This window comes from Puma concolor, chromosome F2 (assembly GCF_028749965.1).
Source record: "Puma concolor isolate L17-30 chromosome F2, mPumCon1.1.hap2, whole genome shotgun sequence".
Lineage (NCBI taxonomy): Eukaryota > Metazoa > Chordata > Mammalia > Carnivora > Felidae > Puma > Puma concolor.
Window position 1 is genome coordinate 9,098,614 of NC_141684.1, and position 27,228 is coordinate 9,125,841.

The window sequence follows — 27,228 nt, forward strand, 5'->3', positions numbered from 1 at the left end:
ACGCACATCGGTGCTAGTATCCTCCCTAATGTTTTCTACACTGAAATCACCTTCTTAATCCCCCAAAAGCACAAGTTTTACTCTAATTTGTAGGACTTGAGTTTGGGCAAAACTTCAAAGGGATTATAATGAACACAACTTCCACGTTGACATCCTAGTCTTAGGGCGTAAGAGCACATCTCTCCCTCCTCTTTGTCCTCAGGAATCAGCAGGTCTTGGTTTTAGCTGGTGGAAGGAAGCCCACAGAATTTGAACGAGGGAAAAAAAAAAAGGGTGTATCTTCGGCCTTGCTCACGTCCTTCGAAAATCATCAGCGCCGGTGTTGCCGTTGTCTTGAAGGATCTTAACGCTAGATCCTGGTACAAATCCCAGCCTAGGAGGGCGTGTGAACGGAGGCTCAGTGGGGGTCCTTCTTCTTTGGTGAAGAAGTGTGGGTGTGTTCAAAACACTCCACCTGTTTAAGCCTCAGCCCCTCGGCTGTAAGGCGCCTGCCTCACACACTTGCTGCAAGGGGTTCGTGAAATGCGCTGGGTACCGAACTGGTGCGGAGAAAATGGCCTACCGGCTCCTGCTACCTCTATCGCCCTTAAGCTCAATTAGCACGATCAGGGGACAACCACACGTCCGTGCTGCATTGCTTAACTCTAATCGCCACTCTTCTTTTTATTTTTTAAAGTTTGATTATTTATTTTGAGGAAGAGAGAGAATAAGCGGGGGAGAGGGGCAGAGAGAGAGAGAGAGGGGGACAGAGGATCGGAAGCAGGTTCCGTGCTGACAGCAGAGAGCCTGACGTGGAGCTCATGAACCCTGAGATAGTGACCCGAGCTGAAGTCAGACGCTTAACCGATTTGGCCACCCAGGAGCCCCAACACTGCCACTCTTTTTAAACCTTTGAAAACAACTTTCAGTGTACGAAAGTGGGGTAGTCCTTCAGAAATCACGGCTCATTGGAAACGTCAAAAAGTAGCCTGATTTCTCTGTGGTTCAGGGAACTGAGCAGGAGGCAAGTCTTGCTGTCCGGATGCTTCCTCCCTGTTGTGGGGTATCTGCCGAGCCCTGCTGGGCCTCTCAGCCTCCCCCTGCCTCCATCTTTCTATCTTTAAATTATATAAACTTTTTGGGTCACCTGAGTGGCTCAGTCGGTTAAGCGTCCCAACTTCAGCTCAGGTCATGATCTCACGGTTCGTGGGTTCGAGCCCCGCGTCGGGCTCTGTGCTGACAGCTCAGAGCCGGGAGCCTGCCTCAGATTCTGTGTCTCCCTCTCTCTCTGCCCCTCCCATGCTCGCACTCTGTTTCTGTCTCTCTCTCAAAAATAAATAAACATTAAAAAAATAAGATAAATTATATAAACTTTCCAAGGGAGGGGGAGGAGAATTGAACGTTTACAAAGCACCTTTTAAAAGCCTTTTAAAAGTCATTCCTGCGCATTTTCTCACGTGATCCCCACGATAACCTTGTAAGTATTACCATCCCCACTTTATAGATGGAGAGACTGAGGCTCAGAGTGGGTAGGTAATTTGTTCAAGGTCTTGGCTTGAAAGTAGCAGAGCCAGAGATTACGAGGCTTGCTGTTTCTCCCTCCACTGCACCATCTACCACTAAAAACAACACTAACTAAATACAGCACAGACCATTATTTTCCATGCCACTCATGGGTGGCTAGTGACTGGTGACTCAGAAACAAGGTCTTTGCAGGGGTGTTCAGGACGGTGAAAGCTGGGAAGGCCTGCTTCTCCCATGGAAGGAGTGAGACACAAGAGAAACCACTTTGAGTTGCTTTGACACGCATTGACAACCGTACCACATTCTGCATTATATAGAGCTCTTGCTTACATTGTCTTAAATACCCACAACCACCCTATGAGGCAGAAAGAACCGATATTACTTAAAAGGAAACTATGCTACTTATGTAATCATTCTTTTGTCCACTCCCCACTTATTCAAAAAGAATTGGGGGTCTACTCAAGAGACAGTGTCAAAGAAGTTTAGTAACCTGCTAATACCAGGGGAAAGGGGTAAGAACTCAGTTGTTTTTTTTTTTTTTTATCCCAAGATGCTGTGGCTTTCCCATGATGCCATGCTGCCTCCATTGATGGCAGAGATCATGAGGAATTCATGGACATCCTTTGCCCTCTCACCCTTGCCTACTGCCCCCACCAGGGTCTTGATATAGCCCAGCTGTATCAATCCCCAGAATCCCCTATTAATTCAAGGCGAGGGAGTGGTGGATGAGTTTTATTGGCTTTTTGTACCTTTCAGAATATTCTATGTTTGTTTCCAATGAACTTATGTGATATTTTTAATTAGAAAAAAATTAAATTACATTGAAAATATTAATTCTATACTAAAATATAACGGACTCGCGTCAAGAAGAAGGCACTCATTATCGCTTAACTGCATAAGCCGATCAGTGGGCAAGAGGCATGGCCAAGGCCATCTAAGTACACTTTGCAGGGGCACTGAGGGTGGAACAGACGGAGGATCCCTGAAGGAGAAGGGAGGCAGTCCTGACTAAGAGGGGTAGTCCCCAAAACCAGCCTCACTGTCATCACAGCCTTGCCAAAATGCCAACTCTCTTCATGCCCTAGAAAAAGCCTGGCGTGCATGGTCCTGTATCCACTGGTGTTACCTTAGTTTATTTAAACACAACTTTTGGAATTATTTTTAATGTTTATTTTTGACAGAGAGAGAGAGAGAGAGAGAGAGAGACGGAGCATGAGCGGGGGAGGGGCAGAGAGAGGGAGACACAGGATCCGAAGCAGCCTCCAGGCTCCGAGCTGTCAGCACAGAGCCCGATGCGGGGCTCTAACTCACAGACCGCGAGATCATGACCTGAGCTGAAGTCGGATGCTCAACCGACTGAGCCACCCAGGCACCCCAAGAACTTTTGGAAGTTTTAGAGTAAAAATAGCAGCACAAAAAATCCACAATGGGAAATATACGTGAGCAACAGAAAGAAAATTACACGTAATCCTCCCACTAAAGGAACACCACTGTTAAATACTGTCAGTGCGTGTGTGTATATATATGCATGCATGAATACTTCTGTCTATATATGTATATGTAGGAAATAAGTGAGCTCACACCGGTGCTGAACCCGTATTTTTCACCTACGTGTCAACCGTGAATATCATTCTGTCCTGTTGCCTATTCAGTTACGAGACCGTTTCTCAAGCCATTGTGCAATGAGGTACTTTGCTAGGGAGAGTCATAGGGAGGGCAGGAACCACGGAAGGCTGTGGAATCTGACAGAACTGGATGAAAATCCCAGCTCTGCTTCGTAGACGTTTGACTGGAGACTCTATCCTCAGCTATCGGAAGGACTATAATGATACCGATGGCTTCCCCGCAGGATCGTTGTGGAAGACAAAAGATGCTTTGCATTGTAATGGTGGAGTGTGCTACCAGCTCTGTGTATTCAATAAACGGTAGCAATGATTGTTTCCAGTTTTACGACGTTCTGGACAAAGCTGCAATGGACATACACCGTTACAAGCTAAATCTATTCACATATCCTTGATGATTTCCTCACACGAAGGCATTAGGAGGTCAGAAAGGACGCTTTTCTTCTGACAGATCGTTAAAAAAATGTGTTGCATGAGCTGCTCGCCCGACATTTAATGGTTTCTCACTAAAGAGACACTGTGTGAAAATATTAAAGGAAAATATTTGTGCACGATGTATCATACATATGTGATGAACATTTATATAGGTTTTAAAAAGCTTTGTGTCTCGGCATCTACAGCTGTCTTGAGAAAATGGTTTTATTGAGATGTAACTTACGTATCATGCAGTTCGCTCACTCAAAGCAAACAGTTCAGCGGTTTCTAGCTATATTCACAGAGTCATGCAAGCATCACCAGGATCTAATTTTAGAATCTGTTCATCGTCCCACAAAGAAACCATGAACCCATTAGCTGTCGTTCCCCAGTGCCACCCTCACACCCAGCCCCAGGCAACCACTAATCCACTTTCTGTCTCGGCAGACTTGCCTGTTCTGAACATTTCATAAAAATGGAATCGCGCAACATGTGGCCTTTTGTGTCTGGATCCTTCCACTTCATCCATGTAGCACAACTTTGTTCCGTTTTATTGCTGAATCATATTCTATGGTAGACGTCTCCCCTATTTAGCTTATCTTTGCATCCGCCGGAGGACATTTGGGTTGTTTACACTTTCTGGCGATTCTAAATAATGCTGCTATGAATACACATGTTCAGGTGTGTGTGTGTGTGTGTGTGTGTGTGTGTGTGTGTGTGTGTTTTCAGTTCTCTCAGTTGTGTACCTAGGGGTAGAATTGCAGGGTTACGTGCTTCCCCTATTTCGACCTCCTGAGAAGCTGCCGAAATGTTTCCTAAAGCAGTTGCACCAGTTTATACCCCCACAAGCAGTATGTGAATGCTCCAACTTCCCCACATCCTCGCCAGTTCTTATCGTCTCAAAAAGTTATTAGTAGTCCAGCAGTCCTAGCGGGTATAAAGTGGTATTTCGTTGTGGTTTTGATTTTCACTTCCCTAGTGTCTGATGACGTTGAGTATCTTTCCATGTGCTTATGGGCCATTTGGACATCTTTGGAGACATATCTATTTAGCCCCTTGGCCCATTTTTAAATGGGTTTATTTGTCTTTCTCTTATTCAGTTAGAAGTGTTCTTTGTATATTCCAGATACAGGTCCCTTGTCAAATAGATGATTTGCAAATGTTTTCTCCCATTCTGTCTTTTCCGCTTTCTTTTTTTTTTTATTTTTTAAACTTTTTAATGTTCATTTTATTTTTGAGAGAGAGACAGACAGACAGAGAGAGAGGGCGTAAGCAGGGGAGGGGCAGAGAGAGGGGGAGACACAGAACCTGAAGCAGGTTCCAGGCTCTGAGCTGTCAGCACAGCACCTGACACGGGGCTTAATCTCATGATGGCAAGATCGTGACATTGAGCCGAAACCAAGGGTCGGGCGCTTCACCGACCGAGCCACCCAGGGGCCCCAGTCTTTTCCAGTTTCTTAATGGTAGCTTTTGTAGCTCAGAATTTTTATCATTGATGAAGTGCAGCGTCAGCTATTTTTCTTTGCCGCTGGTACCTTTGGCGTCATAGCTAAGAAACCACCACTTAACTCAAGGCCCAGGGGCCCCGCTCTGCATTCTGCATAGAAATATTTTTAAAACGCTTTTGGTTTTTCACGATGAGCTGCCAAACTGCCCTGCAGGGAGGCTGTACCTTGGCGTATTTTATTTGCAAACTTCGATTCCCCACTGACTGTGTCCACGCTGTCGGGAGCTGGATTCGGGCTGTTTGTCTCCACAGCCACCGCTCCACCAGCATCCATCTGCCAGAGGGAATGGGGATGAAGGCGGATTTCTGGACTGTTCCTTCCTTCTCCAGCCTCCGTGGCAAACACTGGCCTCCAATGTGGCTCGGCCATACACCTGTCCCTTTTACCTGTGGAGGCCTCGCCTGGGCATTTGTCAGGAGAGCCCTCCAAGGGGACACCTCGCAGACACTTCTTCAGCTCGGGAAGGGGGAGGAGCCGGGCCGTGGCTCTGCCCTTCAGATCAGAGCTTGCTCTCCTGTCGTGTTTTTTCCTCCAGGCTCCTGCGGCCTTGCCAAAATGCCTTTTTCTGTCTGCCACAAACATTACACCTAATTGCCTCAGTCACCTTCTGGCTGTCAGAAACCATTTAAATGCTTGCCACTGAAAAGTACTGGTTTCCCAGGCAAAGCTATCACCCTTTAAAAGGGACACTCTGCGTGATGGCTGAGGCAATGACAGGCCCCTTATTTCCAAGGCGTTTAGAATGCAGGGACGCTCTCCGTCCATCCTCAATCAGCAATTCACCCGTGCGCGGGTATAGGTGGCTTTTTAAAAATAATTTCGTAATTAGAGCTTGCAAAAGTGCCGGATGTTTCTTTCTATGTCTTCCTGTAGCTTTGTTTTGGGGACCAGCTGGGCCAGCGCACGGGGTAGAAGAGAGGGAAAGCGTGGGCCCTGGAGGATTACACACACACAAAGACACATTCACACATACTGTCACACCAGACACACACACTCGGGAACACGCACGGTCGCGGACAGAAACGCACCTATACACACAGACACACACTTGGGTATACACAGACATACAACCACACACACATACACGCCAGACTTTCTTGAAATAGACAGCCACTCTAGGGGAGGGGTGTCAGATGGCAGATGGGTTCAGGGGACTGATTAACCACATGAGCTAGAGAAGAAAGGCAATGGGTCCCAAGTATCCCGGCACCCCCAGAACAGGGCCTGGGACCCAGATAAGTAGGTTTTGAATTAGTGACCCAGTGACTATGAGTGAGGGGATGGATGAATGGATGGATGGACAGATGGATGGACGGACGGACGGGTGGACAGATGGACAGATGGACAGAGGGATGGATGGATGGATGGATGGATGGACGGACAGATGGACAGACGGATAGATGGATGAGCCTAATTTTTCTCCTGAGTGAAAAGGGGCATTTGCATGGAGGCGTAATGAGGAGTAAATTTGAGAGGAATCCAGCCCAAGCAAGAGACGAATTTCTGAGGGTGGTCAACCATAGCTTATAGGACAGCGACAGAGAGTCAGGAAAGGCTCTTGCCCAGGGGGTTGCAGAGAGCCTTTTAGGAATGCCACCGAATCATTTGTCTTTGCATCCTTGGTGCCGAAAACGGTGCACGGCACTCTGCAGGCTCTCAGTAAACTACTGGGCACTGGAGCCTCCAGAAGACGCACTTCTGACGGCAGAGGTTGGGATGGCTAGTCCTTCACCCCCGGAGTCTAACACGGAGCGTGTGCACTGGAGGCCTCCCCTAGACATGGATCCAGCAGGATGGGACTGGAATGAATGGCCGGACGGTCGGCTGGCAGGCTGAGCGAGATGACGGGGAGAGAGCGGTGCTGAGGCGGGGAGCCTCACAGCTTGGAGTTGAACTGTGACTTTACCACCTTCTTATTCTTTGGCTTTGAACAAATTACATCTCTACACCTCAGTCCCTGAGCTACAGAGCACCTGCCTCACAGACCTGTTGCGAGGGGTGCAAGAAAGGCACCGTGTGAGCAGCTCTGCCCAGCTTCCTCTGCTTCTACCAATGTTAGTTCTGTGGATACGAGCCGCACGACACCTGCGACACCAACTCGAGACCACCTCTCACTACGCTGAAACCTTGGAAACAACTCCCAGTGTAGAAAAGCGGGCAAGGACATGGATTTAGAAACCAGAAAGACTTGCATTCGAATCCCCGCTCTGCCACGTGGTGGCCTTGTCATTTCGGGCAAATCGATTCACCTCACCGAATTCGTTTCGCAAAGGCGGGATTTTGTCCACACCTCTTAGGTTTGTCGTGCGGGCCGGTGGGGTTGACACGCGCATGGCACCAAGGGCAGCTCCTTGCCCAGCACTGTATCCTTGTACCTGAGGTCAAGGTGGAAGGACAGAGGTTGAGGGAGGTGACCCCGCTGGTGCCTGTGCTGGGAGAAGGCTGGCCCAGCATGGAAGCCTGGCCTCCTCAATTTTCCTGAGTCACTTGTTTTCCCTGCTGGGTTTGACTCCTGCAGCCAGCCATGATGTATGAATTCCGCCCCAAGAAACAGGAGGGTCCGGAAGATTGCGCAACCTAGCAAAGACTTCTGGAAGCGAGAAAGTCATGTCCAGTGACTCTTTTCCTCCAAGTCCCCTCCGGACTGCCTCCCTCTCTCCATTTCGCCCTTCCTTTACTTTCTTCTCCCTTCCTTTCCTTCAGCAAATGCCACTGGCCGGCTCCCGACCGGGACAAAGGGTTCAGGACACCTGCCCTAGAGGCGTGCAGTGCGTGTGTGGTCTGAGGTTCTGGTGAACACCCGTGGCCTTGAGAGGGCAGGAGAGGAAGTGGTTGACTCCTGGGCCCGAGGGGGTCAGGGCGGCCCCTCAGAGGACAGCACACAAAGGGCGTGACCTGGGCTGTCCGGATGGCATCAGCGGTGATTGAAGCAGAGAGTGGGAGAAGAGCGGAAAGGAGACAGGCCTGGTACTCGCCCCTCCCCGGAGGGGTGTTTGTCAGAAGGGGCACCTGGACAAAAAGCAAGACCAGGAGGCCAGGCACCGGCCTAGACAGGCCTTCCCGTGTGCCATGTGCAAAGGGAGGGGTCAGGGAGCCCCCGGGGATTCAGCTAGAGGGTGCTGGAACCGGGTTCCAGGTTGGAATCCTTGAGCCGGCCACAGCAGTGGGGGGCAATGGGCTGCAGGTTAAGCGGGCTGTCCGGGGCTCCCACCCAACATCCACACCGGAGAGGTCACGGTGGACACGCTCTTTGGGGTTCCTGAGGGGAAACTGTGTCTGCTTGAACAGCTGGACTGAGACCCTCGGGCCTGGCCTGTCCTGGTGTCAGTATCTTCAGGCCTGAGCCTCACGCGCCAACCCTGCCCCTTGAGGCCTCCTGCGTTTGGATGGGCTCAGCCTTTTCCACTGCGGTGGCTACTTCTTTGCCTTGTATTAGCCCCAGCGGGGTGTGAGGTGTGAGCCCAGCCCCCACCCTGAACACAGGGTGGCCCTGACAGCCCCTGGGCTCTCAATTCAAGGAGACCGACTCCCCAAACCTTCCCAGGCAGGCACTCCCAGGGGACTCTGGCTAAGGTGTTGATGCACCTCTCTGAGCTGAAGAGGCAAAGCCTCTGAGTTCCTGTTCCTGCTGAGCTCCTGGAGTCCATTTCACATTATTTCCAACATCATCCCCTTCTGATGTGTCAGGTGGAAACAGATAGAAATTATTAGAGCTATAGGAAAACTGCACAGAACATGGGCATTGGGATTGGAGAAATCGTATCGAATCTTGCACTGACAACTTGGCAAGTGGCCTTACTCTCTGGGTCTTGGTTTCCCCATCTGTAAAATGGGCATATTGGGTCTCAAGGTGTAACATCCAGAGCACGGGTCATGGGGTCCGCGAGTCCAAGCTCAAGTCCAGCAATCCTTCTTACTCACCGCTGTGTGTCTTTAGAAAAGTGATTTAAGTTCCCTGGGCCTCAGTTTCCTTCATGCAAAATGAGGGCAAGGAGAGGATTCGCCTCATGCATTTGTTGGGGTGAATTCATGAGACAACACGTGAAGTGTTATATACGTTAGGTTTCTTATAAGTAGAAGCAATTACTGGGGCTACCGGGTGGCTCAGTCGGTTAAGTGACCGACTCTTGGTTTGGGCTCAGGTCATGCTGTCGTGGTTTTGTGGGTTCGAGCCCCGCATCAGGCTCTGTGCTGGCCGCGTGGAGCCTGCTTGGGATTCTCTCTCTCCCCCTCTGTCTCTTCCCCTCCCCCACTCGCTCTCTCTCAAAATACATAAACTTAAAAAAAAAAAAAAAAAGAAAGAATCATTAAGCTCATAATTGACATTTCAAAAGAGTTCTTCCAAAAATGAAGTGAGCTAAAGCACTATCCGGAGTGTAGTTGTTATTTATAATGGTATTGCTACTCCAACTAAAGTGAAAACTAGGGAAATATTCTCCAGTCGAAAGAAGCCTTCCGGGGTTGAATTTCGCTTCGGCCAAGGATATTTTAAGCCACCGAGCTCGCCTGTCCCTCCCTGTCCTCCTCATCCAACGCACGCCGCTGCATGTAATTAGTCATGGCTCAGCGGACAATGAAGTAGATGCCGGCTAACAATTTCACACGCGTCCAGGTGCCGATGAATGGATGACACCGCCGTAAATTACATCACGGCCGGCTCCGAGCTTGCTCGGCTTTAGATGACGGCAGCAGGATCTTGTCGTGAGTACAAAAGCGCATCGCACAGAGGCGTTAAGGCGTCACAGGATGAGAGCGTTGGAGGGGACGCTAGGGGAAGCCATCATCATTCTGTCACGGATCTTAACCTCACTGGGGGGCTAGTAAGGCACATTCAGAGGCGGCTGGGCCAGTTTCGTTACTGTTATGTTTTTGGAGATGAAACTGCCAGGGCAGGGCAGTGGAGGGGCCTCACTCAGTTCTCGAGGGGAGGCTAATCGCAGAGGCCTTATCACTGAATGTCCGGCCAGCTATTTCGGCTGTTCCCCGGGGCCGCAGACGGCTCGGATGCTGTGAGTCTATTATCAGGATAATTCCACGCCTGGCCCCCTTTGTACGGCAGATGCTGCCGGGAATCGGAGTGATTAAGGCCTTAAGGAAGTTGTAAGGGAGGGGAGGGGTTTTTTTAAATTATTTTTATGTTACACCTGCTCCCTCTGTCCTTCCCTCCGGTTTTCCCTCCCCTCTCCCCTTACTTCCTTCTAGTAATAGGTAAAGGTTGCTCTGGCTATGGAAGATGCTAGTCCCAGGTGCTGATCACTGACAAGACAGGTGGCTCCCTGCCTTCATGGAACCTATATATAGTGTTTGAAAGTCAGACCAGCATGGAGATGGGAAAATGAGGGTGTTCTAGGAGAGACCCTTGAAAAACTTCTCTTCCTGGGGCCTGACTCCACCCAGCAGCAGCACGCCCGACTCTTCCCTCTCATGGGAAGACTCCCACGGGCCTTTGTTCTTGAGCAGAGCTCACAAGGACCTCGGTGCCCCTCCCAGAAGCCGGACTGTATATTTGCACGGGCAAAGATAACATGTGGCCTTTCAAAATTCCTTGTTAAGATCTCTCTTTGCTCAGAAACGATGCCTGTCTCCTTTATGTTTCTGTTAGAGTCCTGGTCTCCCAAAGGAAGTGCACAAGCCAGTCCGCTGGGGCACCAAAAGAAAATTCCAGAATATATTATTTAACTAGTCTTACACTTGGCACCTATTTTTCTGTTTATAACGTGTATATTAGCAGCGTCATCTGCATATATAATTCATGACTAAATGGGCATATATGGGGGTGCTTACTCAAAACTCTTACTGTCTGGGTGCACGACCAAAAGTTTGGAGATGATCATACTAGAAAACGGGAAGAGGCCCTTTTCTAAGTGGGCTGAGGACAAGAGAGTCCAGCTGGGACGTCACCGTAGACCCACAGTGTCTGCTCTGCTTCTAGGAACAATAACGATCGGCAAACTTCTTGCCTCTGGGATAGCTACCGGTCGAGGCTCAGCTACAGGCAAACAGTACCAAAGATGTCGTCATCCCTCTTCCCCGCCAATGCCAAATGGCATGAGCCAGTCTGGGGCCCCGACCATTTGTATAATCAAAGAATCCCACTTCTGGGCAGAGGACAAGAGCAGGGGAGACGTGGCCTGGCCCCACCTTTTGCAGGGAGTGAAGGGAACACAGGCCCTTTGACCAGCCTCTGACTCCGTAAGATAAAAGGATCAAAGCGTTGGCTGGGGCCCCAACAGGAGACTCATCCCTGATTCTGGCAGATCCTAAAGTGAGGGGAAAGCCATTCTAGGTCAGTGGAACAACAGGAGTAAACTCAGAGGCAAAACCCGGCAGAGCCTGTCCAGGCGACTAGAGAAAGAGGCAGGTAGCTGGGAAGGCAAGTTGGGGCAGGACTGGATGAGGAGTCCACACAATGCTCCTTAAGGATGCTGGGGGGGGGGGGGGCTATGGAAGGCTGGGGCAAAACAGGACTGAGACCGAGCTGATCTGAGGAGAAGCCATTTGTCAGCCTGTCCCAGCTGCAAGGAGGTCACAGGAGGCAGTATGACAGATGAGCGAAAGATACGGAAGTCGCTTCCAACTCCAAAAAAGATGTAACTGAAGTCATCTCATAGTGAAAAAAAAGAGAGAGAGAGAGAGAGAGAAGGCACAAAATGAACATCCCGGCTGTACCACCAAATGTCTAGTTTTGATGGACAACTCTCATGTTCAAGGTTTAGCTGAAAGTCACCCCTCTGTCAAGCCTTTGGCTTGCCTGCAAACCCCAGCCATTCCCGCTGGGTTCCCTCATCTCTGTCATCGCCATCACACTGCCCTGGCATCGTGGTTCATTCCCGGCCCCTACTTGACTCACGCTGAGCTACTGGATGGCAGGACATATGTCACCATCACCCTTGTCCCCCTAGAGCTTAGCCTCATGGCTGACCCAAGGTTAACATTCATTTACTATATTACTCACCTAAATAAGCGAGTGACTGAGTTAGATCTAGGAAATAAAAGGGTTTGCACATCGGTGCACCTAGAGGAACTTTGTAAAGAAGGCCAAGCTGCAAAGACTGAACTTCCTGAGCTCTGAGCAATCCGTTGGCCTCTTTATCAACCCTCCACAGAGCTGGGAAGTGGTGCCGTCTCCCCCGAGGCGGGACTGGAGGGCTAGGTTGAGCAATGACCAAAGAGAACAACTTTAGTGAATCAACACGTTTGTGCAACTCGTCCCAGCAAAGAAGCACGGTGAGAACAAAGCTTTCACTCTTCTCTTTCCTAAGAAGGCTGTCAAGTCAAGAGGCCTCTCCGGGAAACACACGGACTCCAAGGCCACGCAGGCCTCACTCCATCTGTAGAATTCAGCCCATCGAGATGGACCACTTCTCCAGCTTTGGAGATGGTTCCAGAAATAAAAGCAACTGCCATCTCTGGAGAAACAATAGGGTCTGATCTCTCCCAGACGATGTCCATGGTTGGCTTACCGTCTTCCCCCGAGGTGAAGACCCAATATTCACAATTAGGTGCTTTGTTCAGAAGGCAGGTGCGTAGCCTTCATTTATTCATTTAATGAGAGGTAATTATGGGTCATCGCTCTGGGGGCGGGCCAAGGTCACATGTTACACATGCACCTGCCTTCCCAAGCATAGGCTCCACTTTAAGGGAAAGGGAGACATTCGTATGCGTGCCTCGTGCCGTGCTAGGTAGTCTGTATCCATTTTTCTGCGGACCCTGAGACCTAGAAAGGCAGTGGGATTAGTAATACCTGTGCGCGGGCACACGGCTCTCAAATATCTTGAACCCCCTTCTCTTGCTCGTGACTCCCATATTCACGTGTCCTTATTCTCGTGAGCAGGTACAACTCCAAGGGGTGTTCTGAGGAGGGAGCAATTACCTTTGGTTGGGGGCGGGGGGGGGGTTCTGGAAATATGTATGAACAAGGTGAGCTCTGGGGTGGGTCTTGCAGGGGCGGGGGAGGGGGGGCGTCCCACACAGGTTGGGGAAGGGCAGTGGCGAAGTACATGGTGAAGAGGCGGGAGGCCTGTCTGAAGCGTAGAGGGGAACATCAGGTTCTTACAGTGGAGGGGGCGTGGAGGCCTTGAATGGTGACGCTGTCGTGGGAGGGAGGGTAGAGAACAAACGGCGAGGAGCACCGAGTGCCAGGAAAAGGGATGACGTTGGTCCTGTGGGAAGCAGGAATCTTCAGCAGGTGCTTGAGGAGGACACAGGGCTGGAACAGTGTGAGGGAAGCCGGGGGCCGGGGGAGGGGGGCGGGAAGCCCCTCTGCAAGGCCGACAGAATAGTGACAGTGAGCTCACCTCCATAGCCTGTCGAGCTGGACCTAGGTGGTGTCCCTTATCAGCTGGGGACTGTAGGGCAAGTAAGTTAAACCCCAGGAACCTTGGTCTCTTCCGGCAAAGTCTGGACATACAGACGACTCAGGAAGAAGAAACAGGCGCCATAAACAAGATCCGAGTCTCTTTCCCGCTAACCTCCCCCCCCATGTTAATTCCCTTTCCCTCCTCCTGCTCCTTGAACACCGCACACACTCCCTGCCCGGTGCTTCCCCCAACTGTCCTTCCCCCTGATCTTCATGTCGGTGTCATTCTGGGCTCATTTCAAAGTTCCCTCCCAAGGTGCGAGCTCCCCTTAGTGTCCCCTTTCCCTTGGGTGATTTCTATGCCGTCAACTGTTCACATCTCTAACTCAGCTCCTAGAGCAGTGCCTAACACACAGAAGGTGCTCGACAAATATTTGCTGACTGACTGACTGACTGACCGAGTTGCTTATCCAGCTACAGAAGGGGCATAAACTTGGCTCTCAGAGAACTTCTAGTTTGCGTGGGATCTTGAAGTTCATCTGGTTTCACCCTTTTAAATACGAGAATCCCTTCTACAGTTTCATGGCGTCCAGCACAACGCCTTCCATTGGGAGTATGCTCGTGTAACTTCCCTACTAAGTGGGCCAGCCTACACTTGACCGTCTCCACTGAGACGGAGCTTATGAGTTCCTGAGGTCTCCTTTCTCATCTTCTAGCCTTTCCAACACTGATGGGGAAAGAAGGGAACACAGTTTTGAGTAGAACCAGGAAACTGATCATGCTGGACGAAGCTGTCAACCGTGGGGCTTTCCCAACGCGCTCTGGCCACGGCCACGCGTTGCTCAGCCGGCTTAACTTTCTAGAACCTAGAGGCCCTCTGCAATCTGAAGGGCCTGCCAGCCCTCCCCAAGTGGGGAACGTTAATACCTGGCTCCGGACAATGTTAAGAGGGTAAAGCTAGTTGTTAACACGCGGAACGTTGCATTTCAGTGAGGCAGTGACTGCAGCCCCACACTTCACTGAGCAATCCTCAACCCATGAGGACATCTTGCTGATCTGCCTGGGGCCATTGGCCTGTGGCCTAATAGCTACTTAACTGGCAAACCCCTCCAGGAGTCAGGTGCTTTCTATACAGATGGACCTGGGTGTCTCTCTGAGCCCTAACGTGTGGCCTCCTGTCATACTGTCACTTGGCTGGGGCTGACCCTATACTTATACTTGAGGTCCTGGGTGGAGGCATCTCCTGCCCAGTGTTTTTATGTCTTTGCTTCTTGTGCTGACACGGAACATCAGTGACCTTGAACACCAAACCAGGCTGCTGGGGTAGAATCCCATCTGGTCCTGCCACTCCTGGCTGCCAGGTTCCCACATGGAACCAGGAGTCCAGGCCTCTCCTGGCTCCCTCCCTGTCGGCATCTTTCTTTTGCCCCCACGGGGTTTTGACGGTGTGTCTGCTTCTTCCGCTAGCCCCTGAATTCCTTGAGTGCAGGGAGGGGTGGAGCCTCACTCACGCTGCGTCCGAGGCTCCCCTCCCTGTCTGTGGTCCCACTGCGGGTTTTACGCATAAGGACCTTGCAATCGCAAGAAGTTGGCTGAACTCGGCAATTCCCCAAGTATCCGGTACGCACCCCGTGTGGTGCTGGGCCTGGAGAAACGGGGATGAGGGCAGTTGGCGGTGAGCTCCCTGAAGGGACAGCCTTGCCGAACCCGCCACACGACATGGTGCCTGTCTTGTAAGCCCCCCCCCGCCCTGCCTGCTCCCTCTACCAAACCAGCCCCTCTCTACGGATGCGGCCCCACGCATCGCGCACCGCTGCGGGGCGCCTCGGGGGACCCCGGACCCGGACACACGCCTGCTCTGCCTCTCAGGTCACCTGTGTTATGGCGGAGAAGGAGGGCAGGTAGAAGCCACCCCACAGGGGGCCCTGTGGCATTCCACCGTTCCGCCACGTGCGGCAGGGATCGCGGGCAGCCGGCCGCGGGACTGGGTCTATGTGAACCGACCGCTGACCGCTGGGCAGCGCTTGTGATCCGTGAGAGAACGGCGCGCAGGTGGACTTCCTGAACGTTCCTAGTACCTCCGTGGGACAGCTGTGATCCCGTGGTGCCTGTTCCCTAGGGCACCGCCTGACGATGCCTGGCATGCTCTGGCAGGGTCAGTGCTGCCGGCATCAGGTAAGTGGAGGCCAGGATGCTGCTCGACATCCTACAGCACCCAGGGAAGCCCTCTCCCCTCCGCTAACACACCCGGCAGAGAACGGGTCTGGCCGGAACGTCCGCAATGCCGAGACGGAGAACCCTCCTGGAAAGTGGAAACAGGAGCCTCAAGTCGGGGTCACTAGCCCGGATCACACGTGGGTGCACGGCTGCCCTGGTTTCACCCCTGCTCTCGCTGACGCCGGCCCCGGGCTCCCCCTCCTCCACACCTGCTGCGAGAGCCACGGTTCGGCTTCCATGCAGCACAGTGGCAGTTTTAGGGACATGTTCTCAAACCGCCTTTGTTTCCTGGCAGTTACCGCAGGAGGGAAAGGGAGATAACGAACCACCAAAGCTGGGGGAAGTGAGGGGCGCACCCTCCCTGCCCCTGTCACCCAGTTACCCACTGGGAACAGACAGAGCCGATACTGTGACCCTGGCCACAACCCAGGGGCTCCAAATTCTGAGCCTCTCCTCCTGCAGGGGCTCCTCCCGTCCATGGTCTGTGTGCTTTCATGGAGACCCCTCTGTGGTCCGCCGTCTGTCTGTCGCCTGCCTCTGCCATCAGGCTCGGAGCTTCCCCGAACCCTCCGGAGTCTGTCCAAGCCAGTGGCTCCTCGTGCTGCTCACGGCCGGCCTTGCCCCGGGCTGGCTCTGTCTCCTCCGGTGGGTCTCAGCTAATGGCAGACCATGGACATTGACCACCTGTGGGAAGTGACGTGCCCCGGCCCCTCTGTCACACCGGCCGCCCCATTTTCTTGGCAGTCCCCACCACTGATGGTTGATGTATTCGGGTCTTCCTCACATGGCTTCCCCAGAGAAGGTAAACTCCGCGAGGGTTCTGTCGGGTTTTGCACCTGCCTGAATTCCAGAGCCTGGAACAGGCCCGGTAAAATTTTATTGAATAAATGACTGAAGGAGGGAATGCACTCAGTGTCGCCTTCACAGGAAATGCCTGGTAATTTTTTTTTAGGTTGCCACAAAGCTCATGCCTTCTGACAATCGGTCCAAGCCTCTTCTACTCCTCTGTGTGAAGCTGGTGGGGGGGGGGAAATCTCCACTTTGGCATGTTTCTGCCTGCCTGTGTTTCCCCTTCTCAATCTTTCTCACCATTTCCTTTGTGCCCTTCCTGGGGCTCCCTGTGGACAGTGGGTATTTTCACAACTTGCCTAAGGAAGCAACTCTCTAGTGCGGAGTTCCCTTTTCATTTAGAAACGGCCCTGATGTTCTCGAGAGCTCTGACAACTACACGGAGCGAGGTTTCTAAATGAGGGCTGGGTTGGGGCGGCTCATCACCAGCCCTGGACACTGGCCCCTGGCTCTGCTTGGGGACCAGCCGTGTGATTCTGGGAAAGTCGCTGGACACTCAGCTCTGGCATCTCTGTGAAGCGTGGTGGGGGGGGGTCGGCTGGGGCTCTCAGAGGGTCGCCCCAATACAGTCATCTGGTGTTCCCAGCTCCAGTAGGGAAGTCCTGCCACTAAGTCCTTAGCCCCCATGTGACTGAGTTTTCCCACTTACGACTCACATACTATGAATAGGGAGCTATATATCACCATCATCGTCATTATTATTATTATTTGAATTTTAACCCATCAGAAAGTTGAAATTGGCACATATGCCCATCACCTGGATCCAGCAAACGTTAACATTTTTCCACGTTTGCTTTCGGCCTCTCTCGTTTTCTTCTTTCTTTATATTTATCTGCTTTTGTATTTTCTTTTTCTTTTTCTTTTAGCGAACCACTTGAAAGTTGCAGACATTACGACACTTGACCTCCAAATACAGCAGGGAGTATCTCCCGAGAACCAGCACGTTTTTCTCACATAACCACATCACTATCAAACCCAAGGAAATGAACACTGACACAATATTATCTACAATGCAGTGTCTATGTGAATACCCTCCCTCCCCCGCCACCTCTGTCCCAAGAATGTTCTTTCGAGGTCTTTTCCCTCGATCCAGGACCCAGCCAAGCCTCACATACTGCGCTCAGTCACCGTGTTTTCTTACTCAATTTTAATCTAGAACCTGGTGGGGGGGGGTGCAGGCCGGGGGGGGGGTAGGAAGCTAACTACATTGCATTGCCTTTCTCACTGCTTCTGGTCATGGCACAGCAAAGGGGCTGCGTGTCTTGCCCCGGAAGGCTGATGGGTAGCTACTTTCTGGAGTAGGCATTGGTGGCTACTATTTCAAAAGTCTGCCAATTAAACAGAAGCTCTGGTCCAGGGCCCATTTGCAGGGACAGAAAAGAAGCAGCAATCACTGGCAAGCTGGGAAACCAGGAAAGGAGAAGCTGCAGGCCTGAGCCCCAGCCTCCTCGGACCCAGTGGGCTCCAGGGATGTGTGAGAACAGCCTCTCAGCCTCCTCTGCCTTTTAACTAGAGAAGAAGGTGCCAGCCTCGGAAAGCCTGAGCACGGCCCAGGCCCTAGAATCGAGCTGCATATGTTCCCAAGTGCTTTGAAATGATGGTGATGATGATGTTGATGATGATGATAATAATAAGAATAATGCCACTGTCTTCCCTATCCTTACAGAGAGAAGCCTGCTCAGAGAGGTTACTGAAAACAGGAACCTGACCTTCTGCAAGCCCCACGCCTTCCTCATTTCTAGCAGAGGAAGTGTGTGGCTGCTTTAGCAACCACCGTTCTTGATAGCTTGGACTTCTCTACACCCGCGGAGGCCTGGCCACCTGCTCGCTCTGCGGGAGCAGCGGCAGCTGATGGAGAGGCGGTGACGGTGCTCCTGGCAGTCGCTCCGTAGCTGCTCCCAGGGGAGACCATGCCCAGCTTCTGAAGGTATCTTAGGGGACAGGGGCTGGGCGGGGAGAAACCTCAGACTCCTCAGACGCACAACTGGTGGGGCGCTGACTTTCTGGAGACACAAGAGTGCTCTGCGGAAACAGGGAGAGCAAGGCCGACACCTAACACAGTGCCGGGCACCTGGCAGCCGTTTGGTGGGCGTGTGATATAGAATTACAGACGGCAAGAGGGGCTGGGGATCTGGGGCCGGGGACACTCCTGCCGGAGGGCATTTTCTGGCTAAGGGCCAGCAGCCTGGCACATAGCAGGCTTCTTACTAAGGGCAACTGATGCTTGCCATCAGTCTTCGAGCTGTATGACCCTAAACCTCTCCAGGCCTTCGTTTTCTCCGCTGTAAAGTGGGCATAATGGTACCCAATACAACAGGTATGGGGCATGTTAAATGAGCTAACATATGCAAAGTGCCCAGGCCAGTTTGAGACGCAGAGTAGGTTTTCAATAAATGCAAACGACGTGCAGTCATGACATGCAAAGATGACGGGGCCCAGGTAGGCTGACTGCTCACCAAGGTGCTTCTAAGGGCTTGGGTGCGTGGATCTTTGGGAAGATGCCAATGATAACCGATAACAATCAGAGTGGGTGGCGTGTGTATGGGGGCAGGGGTGTGATTAAGGAAAAACAATTATGTGAGGTATATAACATCTAAAAACATAGAATGTGAGAATTAGATTTTGGAGCGCTAGAATTCCCTGAGGAAAGCGGCACATTCCGTATTCTTTTAGGCGCCAACACATCCAGAGAGCCTAATGCCAGATGACCTTGGCTTTGGCCTCAGATCCTACATCGGAACCATGCGTGTGGGGGCGAAGGAATGGCGTCCACCGTACTGAGTGGCCGGGGAGGGGCACTGCATGAAAAGCTATTTTCCTACGGTCCTCAGAACAATCCCGCAAGATTATGATTATCACTTGCTTTTGACAAACGAGACAAGGCTCAGAGAGGTTGAGTAATTCGTACAAGTCACACAGCTGGCAAGAGGCTGTAAGGGCTCCAAGGGCTGAGGTGGGGAAGAAGAGGGTCTCAGCTACAGCAGGTGTATGAAGGACCAAAGTGCGTACTATGGCAGGTGTTCTTTGTTTTAAGAGATATGTATCCCAAAGTCTGCAAATTGGCATTCTGTGGTTTGCTATGAGACGCTGAGCTGCAAACCTATAAGGCGGGCTATGGCGCTTTCAAACCTGGGCAGCTAAGCCCTCATCAAAGTTGTGGCAAAATCCTTTGCAAATGACTTTCTCTAGTTAGGAGAATGCTATTCAAGCGTGCTTAAGGTGTTCTAGAAGTATAACGAGAACAATATTAAAGACCTACTTAACAGACTAGAAATCTATTTAGACTTCTGTGCTTTAAACAGATCTAGACTCAGGGCAGGAAAGGGTTCCATGGAAGACCGCTGACTGAATCAGCCGTACCTACGTCAACATTCCAGGTCAGCTGCCCATGAGCTGTGTGACTCCGAACCAGTCACTTTGCCTCTCTGAGTCTTACTTTCCTCCTCATAAAAAGAAGCCCTGCATGTTTGTAAGAAATCTAAATTATAGGCCCTCTAAGGACTAAGTAGGAGCAGCCGAGAAGGATAGTCCTTGATTTCTCTGAATGCTGATTTCTGCATCTTTCTCCAGGTGATTAACTGAAACAGACACGGGTAGGTTTGAATTGCGGCAAACTGAAATCATTTCTCTAAAACAGAAAGGAAAAAAAAAAAAAAAACCCAACTTCACCACTCTTGAGTTTTGAGAGCTGGCAGCGTATTTCCGAGGGGAGGGTGTCTTTTTTAAAGACTTAGGAAGCATCCACTGTGGTGAACCCTAATCAGTTTCCTGCATTAATAGACGCTGCTGGTTTTTTAAGTTTTCATTTGACATTCAGGAAGAACTTATTTCCCCCGGCTCCGAGAGAGGCTAAGAGCTGAAAATTCTCATTAAGTCTTTACGGCAAGTCAGGCAAGACCGGCGGGCTGAGGGTGGGCCCTGGGTGTACCTCTAGCCATCCCTCCAGCCCTCCCTCCCCTTAATAAATATGCATCAAGGCCACACCATGTGACCGACTTCCTCCCTCTCACCTCCCCAGGCGTCCGAAGAAGTTAAGTACTGGGTCCAACCACTTCCTCCCATCTGAGAACCGCCAAGGGAGGGGGCTTATTTCATTATGGTAACTGAGCTACAGACAGAAACTTGTCAAACAGCTTTGCAAAGTCATACTTTTCCTCCCTGGCGCCCTCCAGGCAGCAGGGTCCGTGGCTGGAGGGCTTGGGGTGCGGCAGGGGGGGAGGCGGAGAGACCCAAAGAGCGTTAGAAGAAAGTGGGAAAAGTACAGCCCCTTCCACCTGTACCTTGCCAGGCACTTTACAGACAATACTTTTGGTCACTCACCCAGATGGAGCAAGCGCTTACTCTGTGCCAGGCACCTGCTAGGTAAAGGTTTTTTCATCGAGGAATATACTAGACGTGGGTCGTGCTCTCAGGAAGTTCACAGCCTGAGGCAGGGGTGGCTAACACACACTTAAAGAAACAAATAGGGAATGGTGTGTGTGCCGCGAAGGGAACAGAGCCCAGGACAAAGAGTGCAGGTAGACCGGTGGTTCGGTTGAATGCTCTCATTACCCTGGGCGGTGGCCGTGCCTGTTCCCAATGTATGGACCTGCCAGCTTCCCCACTCCTCCCCCGCCCCCAGCCAAGGCCTCTGAGTCACGGGGACAATCGCTTAGGACTTAACACCCTCTGAATGCAAACTCCAAGCACCCAGAGCATCAGGACCCAATTCTTGGGGTCGGCTCTATCAACACACCTATGGGTCCACCTACAGAATACCTATTACATACGTGCCTCCCGCACGTCAAAAGGTAATAGCATCACGACCTCCTCACAAAAAAAGGATGCATTCAGCTTTATACGACCCTCTGTCCATTCCCTCATGCCTCCGAGCACACAGCTAAGAGCCCTGCTCGGGAGCCAGACGCCTGGATTCAAATCCTACCTCCACCCCTTACAAACGGACCTCTGACAGGTTCTAGAAATGCTCAGGCTTCAGTTTCCCTAGTTCTACGAAGCGCGGCGTGACGGTGATGTGTCCTACGTAGACCGGTCGTGGGGGTCCGGTGGGTCCGTGTAAAACCCTTCCTCGGCACACGGTAGGCTCCGGATTTTCTCCGGTTGCCATATGCTCCGCCCATGGGGAGACGGCACGGATCTGTGAGGAACACGGAGCCCTCCCTCTGGTCTACCTGCTATTTACAGGGGAGCAAGCCGATACCCGAAGAAGGAAGGTGGTTCACCCCACGTCTCCGAGAGGCTAGCGGGCCCGTTGTGGGTTCCAAAGCCATAACGTACGGGAAGTAAACATGAGGAAAAACTAGGGAGGAGAAATGGGTTAATGCTCCCTCTCCCCGTGCTGGAGTCACCCCACCCGTCCAAATGATGCTAACGCAAAGTCGCCAAGTTCCCCTCGGTACCTCAGGGCTCGGAGCAGAGGGGCAGAGGTGTGAGGGAAGGGCCCGACAGCCGGCTCTTCCAGGAGCAGCAGTGGCTTCGCAGTGGTCGGAAGCAAGGGGCCTTGAAGGACACAGGCAGGGGACGTGCCGACTCCCAGACCTGTGTGCCTTCTCTCGTCTCCCGGCAATCCTAGCTCTTAGGGTGTTTGTTAGCTGATTTAAAAGTGTATAGTGCTGGGACGAGGGTGGTGGAAGGAATCAGGGTTGGTAGTAAAAAGAATCAGGGTTTGGGGCACCTGGGCGGCTCAGTCGGTTAAGCGGCCAACTTCGGCTCAGGTCATGATCTCGCGGTCCGTGGGTTCGAGCCCCGCATCAGGCTCTGTGCTGACAGCTCGGAGCCTGGAACCTGCTTTGGATTCTGTGTCTCCCTCTCTCTCTGCCCCTTCCCCCGCTCACGCTCTGTCTCTCTCAAAAATAAGTAAACATTGGAAAAAAAAAAAAGAATCAGGGTTTGAAAGCTGGCCCGGCCACTGAATGAGCTGTGTGCCCCTGAGCACCTTACTCAACCTCTCTGAGACTCTGTTTCCTCATCTGTACGACGTATGGTGGGCTCTTTGGGGTATCAGATGAGTCACTGTACTTCAAACACTGGATTCAGACCCTCCATGTAGTGGGTGGTCATCATCGAGATCAGTGTCTCTTCTTTGAAAGCGACGGAGATGTCTTTGGGTAGCTGTTCCGGATACGGGTGATTGTTGGGAGAAAGTCGATTCCTTCCACCGGTGCCTGGAGCCAGTGCATCCTGGCTTGTGAGGGCCCACTGTGCGCACCTCTTCCTAACTCCGCGTCCGGGGAGGTCACCTTGCAAGCCGGAAATCAGCCATGGTGGGAATATTTACACCCCAGAGGTGAGCAACCCTTACAGATCAGAATCATCCTCCCTCTGCCCATCACTGATTGTTAAACATTTACTACCACACCACGAATTCATTCCCTCTCTCCCTCTCTCTCTCTCTCTCTCTCCCTCTCCTGGGCACACTGTCCCTCTATTCTCCACCTATTCTGTTCTGTTTTATGGAGTAGCTTCTGTGTTCCAGCCACGGGTAAAATCAGATCTGGCCACTGTCTTTACAGCACTTAGGGTCATTGTTGAACAATCACACAAGTAACTGTTACAATTATAATCCACTTAAAGGGCAATGCAGGATTCCTGAGGAGGTTTTAAAAAAACAACAACAAAAAAAGAGTAGCTCAGTGTTTCTCATCCCTAGAAGCACATGCAAATATCCTGGGGTTTCTGGAGAAAGACCAGTGCCCACGCCCCACTAGAGGAAACGTCTAAGAACACCGGAGGGTAGGACCCCCGCATCTGTGTTGTGACGAGTGATCCACAGAGAGGGGCGAAGGCCCTGGAGCAGGTGGCTCAGCATATGCAAATGATGTCGTTAGCAAAATACCAATTTCCAGCTTGTTTGATAAGTTTATGAGCCACCCCGTTGATTGGTGTGTGTGAATAAAAAGCAAAACGAAGTCCTGCTGTGCAATGTGGTGTAGTAAGAGAGTCTCCAGCTTCACCTCCCTGGGCCCCCGTGTCCAGGCGACCTTTAGCATCTGTACGCGAGTCTGCAGCGCCCCCCCCCCCTCCTTCTATGGAAACATGCATTTCCCAAGTATCTGTATTTGGAAGGAAAAGAAAAAGCCTACCCATATTTACTGTTTCTCCGTTCTGCATAATTGTGTACCTGCGTCATCTGATACCAAAATAATTATCTTTACGACGGACTTTTTTCAGTGTTTATGATGTCAGTGTTTATGATGTCAGCTAATGGGTTTTATATATTTATAACGGTCCTGTATACTGGCGGCCTCTGTGTATAAAAAGCTGATGGAGAAAAGAAACAAATGGTGGGGAGACTTTCTTCTTTTTATTCAATGCGATGCTAAAGCCACGCGGGGATTGGCTCTTTGCCTATCTCTCCATGCCGGACCCCACATCACACGGACCACACTTCCTCGCTCGTGAAGCATTTACTGTTGGCAGAGGCCAGCCACACAGACCCCAGGATGTGTGCCACCCGTGATACCTCCTCTCTCGAAATCTTACTTGTGAAAACCCAGCAAGGCAGATGTGGCTGTTAGGTCCGTTGTTAAAATAAAAACGAGCGATGGAAAGAGGCTTAGTGACGTAACACGGGTGAGGCTGAAATTTGCTTCAGCACCAACTGGCCCCGAATCTGGCTTCTTCCCATGACATCCTAACATGTTATCCTAGTCTTAGGGTGGAGCTGAGGCTCTCTGTCGGCCTGAGAATACAGGGGATCCCTTTCTGGGCACGCAAGTGCAGAAGGAGCCGGAACACAGGCTCAGGGACACGTGGGTCAGGCAGAATGGTGGACAGAGTGCTGGACAGGGAGTTCTGGTCCCTGTCCAAACTTCCCAGGTGACTCTGAGCAAGTTGCTTGCCCTCTCTGAGCCTTTTCTTTGTGATATGAGGGCACTGAACTGCCACTTTTCAATTGGTGCTTTACGATATCCTCAGATTCGGTTGTCCCATCAAGAGAGTGGAGGGGTAAGAGTCCTGAACCCTGAGTCCCCAACCAGCAGCTTGCTTTTATCTATTTTTACATATTAAGCTTCTGGGGAAGCTCTTTTTTTTTTTTAAGCTTATTTATTTTGAGACACACAGCGAGAGAGAGAGAGAGAGAGCAGGGAAGGGGCAGAGAGAGAATTCCAATCCACGCTGACAGCATAGAGCGTGACAAGGGGCTCTATCCCACAAACTGTGACAACATGACCTGCGACGAAATCAAGAATCAGATGCCCAACCGACTGAGCCACCCAGGCGCCCCTGGGGAAACTCTTCAACCAACAGGTTTGGAGTATCCAGGATGAGAGGATCCTGAGGTCTCCTCCAAGTGGCCATTTAAAGGCTCTGGTTTTGAGTTAGGCAGGAGGAGGAAGAGGGAGCACTCGAGCACCTTTCTGAGCCGGCTGCCTGTCCTGGCCAGTGTCCCAGGAGCCAAGGCCATACCACAGCCCTCCTCCGCCATGCAAGAAAGGAGAACAAGGTGGGGTTGGGGGATAGGGAGGACAGGCTGTGGCTGCACCTGCCCTGAGAGGAGAGCAGGGAACAATGTGGGTCACAGCACAGGTGCACCTGTCGAGTGAGGTCAGGATGTGGGGGGGTGCCCCCGGAAATCCTGCGAGATCCTTGGCAGGGAAACCAACCAATGCTAAGCCCCTGTTCCAGCTCTCGCTTCTGGTGCACAGCATCAGACCACAGGCAGCACCAAGCAAGCCCCAAGTCAACTGGGCGGGTACCAGGTCCCCGTCACAGTGGACGGACAATTGAGGCAACAGGGCCATGAGCCATTGTCTGTCCCAACGCTTTCCCCACGGTATTTGAGAACGCTGAGGCCAAGGAGGAGAAGAGACCCGCTCGAGCTTGCAGTGAGTTAGCTGGCCACCCAATACCACCAAGGGATCTAGCTTTGGTAAGTCTTTAGCTGTTTGATTTACCAAACGTATCTCCGCTTTAGATATGATCTATAATTTAACCCTCAAAACAACCCTGCAGGGCATATATTTGTCTCCCAAAGTTATAGATTTAAAACTCAAGGCTCAGAGAAGTGCGGGAACTTGGCAAAGGACACACAGCCAGTAGGTTGGGAGCAGGAATCTGAACTCAGGCTTGCCTGCCTTGAAAACCCTTTCAGAGATTCCTTATTCTTTCCCAGCTCCGCTTCTGATTATAAAAGCAAGCCATGCCCGTGGGGGAAACACCTGGAGTTTTTAGAAAGGGTGTAAATAAGAAATCGATAACATTTACCTGAGAAAATCACCACCCAGAGAGAGCCCTTGAAAGCATCTTGGAAATCATCTCCTTTCATATTTTTGTACACGTATTAGCAAATGTGTGTGAATTTTTTGCAACACCGGGCTACTATAAGCACAGTTGGTGTTTCTTGTTTCTCCGTCCCCCCTCCCCTTACAGCATTTAACAGTTCTTTAAAATAATACTGTGAAAGGGTGGAAAACACTCCACATGACTCACTCTGGCTCTTGTGACCACACAGGCCACCTAAGGGTGGTACTGAGACCTGAGCACACCTTAACTGCCTCTCTCTCCTGGATGATTCGCCCCTGCCAGATTCCCAGACACGGGCTCCCAAACATTGCCTCCTGACGTCCCAGAGAGCCTTCTGGACCTCCCTGTCCCTTGTATTAAAGTTTCCCCCAGAAGTTTACGGTCCCAGAAGTTTACTTTGATGGCTTTCAAAAATCACTTTTCTGAGAACCAGAGGGCAGGAAAGCAAGACAGCGTTTCACGGAGGGTGAGAGCACAGCTTTTGGGATCTGGCAGACCTGGTTTGAAGCCCAGGCTTCCCTCTTACGAGTCGTATAGCCCTGGACAAGTGAATTTATCTCACCTCTGGAGCAACCTGGGACATGGCGGCTAGAAAATGCGGAGCAAAATCTGATCCGCCACGGTGGTGATGGTGGCTCTGGTTACTTCTGCCGTCGTTGGGGTCAGGGTACAGCGGATGGTGACGTTCCCCACCGGTGGCATCACGCTTCCACGCCTTAGAAGCTGGTCATGCGAGTGGGTTTACGCTGTCACGCTTTGTGGGGGGATTTTCCAAGGTCAAAGGGCAGGCTGCATGTCGATAAGGTTTTCCAGCTGTTTCTGGTTTTATAACAGAGTCCGGCCCCACCTTCCTTTGGCTGGGGCTCCTCAACTCTGTGCCCCCAGCGCCCAAGGTGGGGGGCGGGGCGGGGTTCAGGCTACGGTCCTTTCCAACACTGAGGCCCGGGCAATGGAAGCGCGAAGTGGATAAAGCACAGAGAACTGTCCTGGGATGCCATCCGGGAATGGAAGGTTCTGAGAAGTCTGACTGCTGTATTTAAAAGATAATGCAGAACGCACAATGAAAGGATCCCTGATCTGGTCCAACAGCAACCTAGCCAGAGAAGGGTAGCTGGCGAGTGCCTCCCACACGACCGAGGGCAACTCCCTGCAGCCGTGTGACCTCTCCGTGCTGTGTGTCTGCACTGCCCAGAGGTCCTTGGGGATCTTTCTTCCTCCCCGTGCAGGAAGGCAGAGGCACGGCCACTGGGAAAGGCCGTCGGTGCCGAAGTCAGGAGAGGTAGGTGTGCGTCCTGCATCCGGGCCCTGCATGCGTCTAGCTCCCGGAGTGTGGAAGGTGAGCTCACCAGCTGACCTCCGCCCCGAGAGGGTGGAAGAGGAAGTCTCCCCACAGCTCCCAGCCCCAGGGATGCTGGGAGATTAAATGCAGTGTGTCTTCTAACTGCCCACCAGAAGGCAGAGCACAGAACAGCCTTCCCTTGACCCCGAAGAATATAAAGACAGGGTAAGGATTCTGTAATGGAGCTTGATAAGAGAAGTGATGACGGTTCTTTTATTAATAGTTCTTAAA

At 51.6% G+C, this 27,228-nt stretch overlaps 2 protein-coding genes across 7 annotated transcripts in view; one reads left to right on the forward strand and one right to left on the reverse strand.

Annotated features, from left to right (window-relative positions):
- The window catches only part of TG (thyroglobulin), a 254,316-nt gene that overhangs the window by 44,078 nt on the left and 183,010 nt on the right, over positions 1-27,228 (reverse strand). The gene's annotated exons all lie outside the window — the stretch shown is intronic.
- The window catches only part of SLA (Src like adaptor), a 90,325-nt gene that overhangs the window by 36,018 nt on the left and 27,079 nt on the right, over positions 1-27,228 (forward strand). Inside the window, exons 1-2 of one of the 6 annotated variants that reach the window (XM_086695578.1) lie at positions 9,613-9,748; positions 18,079-18,339. The gene's annotated coding sequence lies outside the window, so the exon portion shown is untranslated. Of the gene's footprint in view, positions 1-9,612; positions 9,749-14,947; positions 15,522-15,801; positions 16,366-18,078; positions 18,340-25,133; positions 25,285-27,228 lie in introns of those variants that run through there. The other 5 variants (XM_086695576.1, XM_086695575.1, XM_086695577.1 and 2 more) reach the window with 5 other exon arrangements.